This window comes from Rhopalosiphum maidis, chromosome 4 (assembly GCF_003676215.2).
Source record: "Rhopalosiphum maidis isolate BTI-1 chromosome 4, ASM367621v3, whole genome shotgun sequence".
NCBI lineage: Eukaryota > Metazoa > Arthropoda > Insecta > Hemiptera > Aphididae > Rhopalosiphum > Rhopalosiphum maidis.
In genome coordinates, this window is record NC_040880.1 from 51,962,373 (window position 1) to 51,969,809 (window position 7,437).

Below are 7,437 nucleotides of genomic sequence, written 5' to 3' on the forward strand. Positions count from 1 at the left end.
ACCAGACACCATTGGTTTTCCGTCCCCATAACCGTTTCGTATTTTTGTAATGAATTGTATTTTCATATACGTAATTATTATGTACTACCTAACCTAACCATACCTACGTAAGTTACGACCTAGTTAACACCAAAATTTAAAGGCTGGTAAATCTTAAACCAAACCTAATTATACATATTTATTTTTGGTTTGGGTCTTTGGGAAGAAGAAATTACTTATATTAATGAAGGTTGAGGACAGTACTTGTGATAAATCCGACCCTGAACGTTACTATAGCCTAACTTAGGTAGATGCTAGAGAAAAGAGTAGGGTCTATGATCACTGTAAATGCATTTCTTGGTATTTGTAGATGCATTTTTAATCAACCTGAGATGTACTTATTGATATTAATAAAATTTTATTTTTATTTAGTTAATTTTGATAAACATTTAATTTGAATAAAAATTATGAAGGAATAGGGGAGAAGAGACGAAACACTCCATGGGATTTATTTAAATTTTGTTTAAATTTATTTAGGGCTCTAGCAGTCTAGCTACTGTAACTTCAAATCTATTTACGCTCATGTCTGTACTGCAGTTCACAGTCGATACAGTATATACTGTATACTTGAAGATTTTAACGCATAATCTATTCGGCCATTTCAAATATATTAAAATTATATACACCAGAAGTGATTATAATACCATATTTTATTTGAACTATGATAATATATCATAGTTATAAGTATTAATACTGTATTATATAGATGTTAATTTTAATATAATAATGCCTGTTGATAAAATTACTGTGTAATTTAGCCATATTTATTGTAATTGTATACATATTAACAATAAAAAATTTTAATTTAATAGAAATTAGTGACCAGAAAATACCTGAACTCGGAAAACTAATAATAATATATAAGTAATAATTATTTATATAGTTACTAGCATCGTATAATTTGAATATTTGATCATATAATTTATCGACATTTGTTTACGAAATAACCATGCGAGATTGTTAAGATAAAATTACGTTACATTTTATAAAATTGGATGGTTTCACATTAGTTATATACTATTACGAAAGACTAATAAGGCTACTTAATTAGGAGTACCCTAGTACCTACCTAAAAATTACCAATTTTGAATCAAAATGAAATAGTTAAGGTGACTATAATAATATTTCACTGAACTTAGGTATCAACTCGAATTACTAAATATAATACAGTACTTTTTTAATTTTACAACGCTCGTTATTTAAAAATCTATTAATATTTTTAATTAATAATTTACAGTCGAAATAAAATAACATTATTCATGAAATCAAATTTTTAATTCACATTATAAAGCAGAATATTTTTCAAGGTATTTCGATAAATAAAAAGCGAAATGTAGACTAGTAGTATATAAATAATAAGTATTTAAAGTTTAGAATTAGTGTAATGGAATGGTACGGGAATACCCCTCAAAATGTTGGTCTACTACTACGCTCACCAAAACTTTGAATACTTATAACTCAAAAACTACCCATTCAAATTTCAATTTTTATATGTATCGAAATACTCAAAAAAATATTTTACATCGGAAAATAAAATTAAAAATGTTAATTGACAAACAAAAAAGTAAAAACTTAAAAAATGATAACGATAAAAATATAATTTTTTCGGCTGGAAATTACGTAAGAAAAATATTTTCAAAAACATTAATAGATTTTGAAAGAATGAGTGTTCGATGATGAAAAAATCACTCTAAATACATATTGGTTACTTAATAAATGATAACAAGTAGCGAATACTCTAATATTCAATGTTCAATGAAATATTACAATCCTTACATACAACTACTTATTATTTTTATTAGTAGCTAATTTGTTATTTTGTAATATTCAATAATACAATAAATAACAATTTAATGAAAGATAAAATAGAGAAACTAAATATCACATTTTCAAGGTTAAGAATAAAAGTTATTTTCAGACTTTTTATTACAATTTACATTATCTACATAAAAATATCATTCATTATATTTGAATATAAATAAATTATTTATTTTACCTTTTATCATATTATTATAATATGCGTATAATACTTGCGTTTTAACGAAAACAACTTTATTACCTATAAATTCATGGGCAAAAAAGCAAAAATGGACAGTTGTTTTTTGTAAACTCATAGTGTCGTACTAATGTATTATATAAAATCATCTTAAAACAAAATATAAACAATTTCATCAATATTATTCATAACATATTTATATATACTATATACAACATACTGGATTTTTGTGTAATGGAAAAAAATGTGTTTTCTCACTTGTTGAAATCTTATTTTTATTACCTTAAATTTTAATAAACAACTTTATGATTCAAACCTTCTTTTCTTTATATAAAAGTTATTATTTATATTAATTAATCGTTAAAAAATTTAATATATCAAATTATCAACGTTTTGTTCGTTTATTAAACAAATATACCTATATATTATATAATAATATATTATTAAAACTCAATTAAAATCCACCAAAATTCTAAGTGCCTATGTACCACCCTTAATTTTATATTTTAAAAATATTAAAAGAAAGAAAAGAAATCAACGAATTTATTAGAATTATATTTATTTTCATTTATATTGTATTACATGGATAATTGAAAATTTTAAATATTTTTAAATACTTATGAAAAATCTACTTCATAATCACATACATCACATTATTATATTTTACACTTATCATTCAGTGGTAGAACTTTGGTTCACTTTTTCAGTGGAAAGATAAAAAGAGTATTTATTTTTTATTTACAGACATAAAATTGTTATAACATTAATTTTTTCAAAATATATTTTAACACCAAATAATAATACAAACCCGAATTATATTTATATAGATATATTATATTATATAACATACTTTTATGATTGCAATATATTTATATTTATTTTATTTTATTAATTTTACTAGCAGGATCCATTTATACGTAGACCATAGACATGTACAGTATATTTAAAGAATAAAAGTTTTTATAAACTGGAAAATTATTAATGATATTTCATTATGAAGTAATGCCATATGATACATTATGTCATCATCTAACTTATTATTAACTGGCTAGCAGCAAAAATCTACCAACACTACAAATTTTCAAAGTTTTTAATGTTTTATATATTTATAACATGAATTGACATAAAAATATTGATGTCATAATAGGCTCTTAGATAGAACAATTATATTTTTTATAGTATAGTAGGTTATTGTTTTATTTTGTATTGTGGTAATACCAATGCACTTTCATGTAGATAGATATTGGTTCAAAGCAAAATAAGAAAAAATTTTTTTCGTTTATCTTACTCTACATTTTGATGAATTGTGCGAGTTATCGAAGAGTATCTCTTCATTTTCCCTAGTATCATTAGGACTCGTGTAAATATACTTTTCAATTGTCAAGTGTTCTTTCTGCTCATTCAAATTCATAAGTTACTATGTCAACTATGAAATTGAGTATAATAACATCTTTCATTATATCTACCTAAGTACTGTGTATCTACTTATGTCATTTTCGTTCGATCAATAGAACATTCATAATAATTCCATGCTAATTATAATACTCCTAATAATAACCTCCTACGTTACTTTTAAATTTAAACATGATAATAAATTGATAAGATACTAAAAAATACAAATTAAGTTACACCAACTCACAATAATTACAGGCCAAATATTTAGGGAAAAAACTCGGGGGGAAATGTACCATATTCTTTTTATTTAAAAAGGGATTAGAGCTGAAAAATATAGATTTCCCGGTCGGTCGATTGTCCATGTCGGTATTTACTACTTTGCTTGTTGCCTACAGGTCGGTTACTGGTTAGAGCTGCTGTTTATTGATCGACGCAGATGGCCAGAACCCAGCGAATTAAACTAAACTAATCATTACCATATAGTTACATAAAAAATAAATAAATCTGCGTTATTTTTTATTATATTGTATTGGTTATTTTGGTAAGCAACGAACAATAATCTATAATACTGATAACAGATAAGCTTTAAAATCGTTCATACTACCTGTTCATCAACATGTGGTATTTGAATATTAAATAGCAAATCGTCTTCCTTTTTCTTATAAATTCGTTTTATAACATAATATGTACATTGTACCATGTACAATATATTATTATTATACTATTTAAAATAATTCTAAATTGTACCTATGTAGTATACATACAAGGGGTGCTAAATATGAAATACAATGATATTAAGATGACGTTATACCCGCATATGTTGTCTCTGTCTTACTAATGTAGATCATAGCAAATTTTCGTTCAGCAAAACACATTTTGTGATGTTAGCTTTAATATTAGAGTGAATTTACCTATTATCAAATTCAAAGGTAAAAATATTATCTAGAAAATTTCATATACTTTTATTAATATAATAATTTTAAAGTGAGTTATGAATTTTTTTAAATTAATATTTTACATAATTATAACTCAGAGACTACACATACGGGTATAGCGTCCTCTTAAGATCCAAAATGTTTACAGATACATTTTTTTATAATTTGATTAATTTTTTTTAAATGATATCTATAAAAAATAAAATTCATAATAATAATATAATAAGTTAATTTTAATTTTATAAATAAGTTGGAAGCCGCATCTGACAATTACAAGAGTCACATGTGGTTCGCGAACCGCAAGTTTACCACCCCTGATGTATATCCTCTAGAATTTTGTCTATTTAGAGTTCCTTTAGAAAACCCGATGATTGTCTTATTTTATTCATAACTGACTAAGGAAAATAGACCTGTATATTCTTTTCGATTCTAACACATGCTTACCCATACGTGTATTAACTTAAGTCTAAAATTTAATTTTTAATAGCCAATGTAGTATCTATTACTTTTTTTTACATATTATTTGTACAAGTATCTAGAAAAGATAAGTAAAAACATTAACCATTCACTTTATTAAAGCATGAATGTATCTAATCAATTTGGTTACAGATTCTATGACAATAAATAATAACGTATAACCAAAACGTCCAAAACTAATGCCTTCATACTTTTACTATTTAAAACTATAAAAAAAACATTAACAACATTAACAACAGTGCTGTCACCGAATGGTTTTCTTCAACAAATTAACATGTGTTTTTATTATTATATTAGCACTCATACTTCGTTTAATAAAAAATTACCATATAAATTTGTATTTCAACAAGAAAAATTAAGGGTCAATAAATTATATATTTAAATAAAATATTAAAAATATTAAAAATATACAAAATATAGAAATCAAATCTTATTTGAAAAAATAGGTATTTAGAAAAAATTTAGGTATGAAACATAGTGAAAAATAACTTTTTATGTATTATAATTTTATGAACAATAAGAAATAATTTCATTAATGGATACCTAAAAGTATCTAAATAACGGATTTTTTATAAAATTTTTAATTTTTTCTTGACAACTATAACTTACTTATACTTATTTTTTTTTATTAGCATAATTACAATTTAGCTCCCACCCAAATTTTCCAATTTTTTTTTCAAACATGTATTTCAATGAGTTAAGAACGAAAGCGAACTTGTGAAAATCATTATTTTGGAAGTTATATCTATCCAAAGTTTGCGATTTTATATTTTTACACATGCACACAACACTGTACTTTACTGCCACGCGCCTTGTCTATAACGAACTTTTCAATTATTTTTACACATTTTAATGAATTATGAATGATGGTGAAATCATAACACGATCGTCTGCCTAAATTTACAACAGCTATAACCGAAGCTAGTAGTCGTAGAGGGTAACTATTTTTCTTATTTTACTAGTAGGTTAGAATTACCTGTCAGGTTACTGGCTGCCCGAAGCGCAGGTATGCTCCCTTCCTTAAGACCTTGAAGGGATCACCGATCCCCTCTCTCTTTCCCATCAGTTTGGCTATTTTAACACCGGTGGGTTGGGAGCCGAGCCTACATCCTATTCTGGACTGCAAACTACTTGCGTCCGAAATTATTATCAGTGACTTGCGTATCGCAAAAAAAGATTCTATTATTTGCGTTTCAGTATACCCCTTTTTATAACCTAATTGCGTCTCAAAAATATCGATTTAATCGATATCAATTAATATTTTAATAAAAAAACACATTGATATCTATTTTAATTTATAATATTCATATAAAAGTTTCATAACATCATATCAATGATATGATATCATTTAAATCAATATGCAAAATTCAATTCATATATTTTACGTTTTTTTTCATGGTAATAATAATTATAGTTTGTTTAAAATATAGTATAAATAAAACTTAATTATAAAATGTAATGGTGAAATTTCGTTTTTATTTAACTTTCGATTTTTTTTTTAAGTAATTTAATTTTAAATATTTTTTTTTGTTATCTTTTTTTGTAGTACTAATACTTTAATGGTTATTAATTCAATATATGTATCTAATAATTATAATATACCACGATTGGTATAGATAAATTGTATCTATAAACTGAACTATCCCCATCCCATAAATAATGAGTTTTATTATACAGTATAGTTTATGAACTATCGATTTTAGTAGATAATATCATTGATTATACAATATTCTTGTATGATAATATCGATAATAATAATACAAACAACTTACGTCCCCAAAACGGGACGCAAGTTACCGGTAAAATTTACTAACTAAAAAATATACTTTTTTTGGGGGCGCAAGTAACATGTAGCCTCCGACTCAAGGTCCAGAGGACCGAGTCTAGTGACCGAAACCAGTAGACGATAAAAGCCCCTGGTATTTAACTGTTAGTTTTTTTTTACTTTAAAACCTAAGTAAAGTCATTTGAATGAGAGAGTACTGGATGAGGTATACATAATCACAGAATATTGAAAATTACAATAAATATGATTTAATTTATACTTGCATGTCTACTCGATATTTTCAGTTAGATAATAAACTATTTATCTCGTTTAATATAATTATTATTCTTTGAGCTTATTTATCCCAACAATGAGATATGTTGATGGATTTTTGTAAATACGCCAAAGAAGTTAATGATTCATTTGTAATAAATAATTTATTAAAAAACGACGACGAAATCAGTATTAGTTGATACTAGTGCAATTAGTAAATATTACGAATATTTGTGAACGTTTATAAATAATAATATTTTAATTATTAAGTTGTATTATGTATTATGTAATAAATTTATTAAATTGATAAAGACGATAAAAATGATATATATTTTAATGTCATGATTTCAAAACTAATGGTTTATTTAAATTTATATTGTCAAAATAAGTTTTAAAACGTTGATTTACCTAGTCTACAAAAATAAATTAAAAAATTCGTCAAAGATGCGACGCACGGTAGTGTACGTACAGCGTTGTGTGCATGCATAAAAACGTAATATCGTAAACTTCGGAAGAATATAACTTCCAAAATAATGATTTGCGCGAATTCGTTTTTA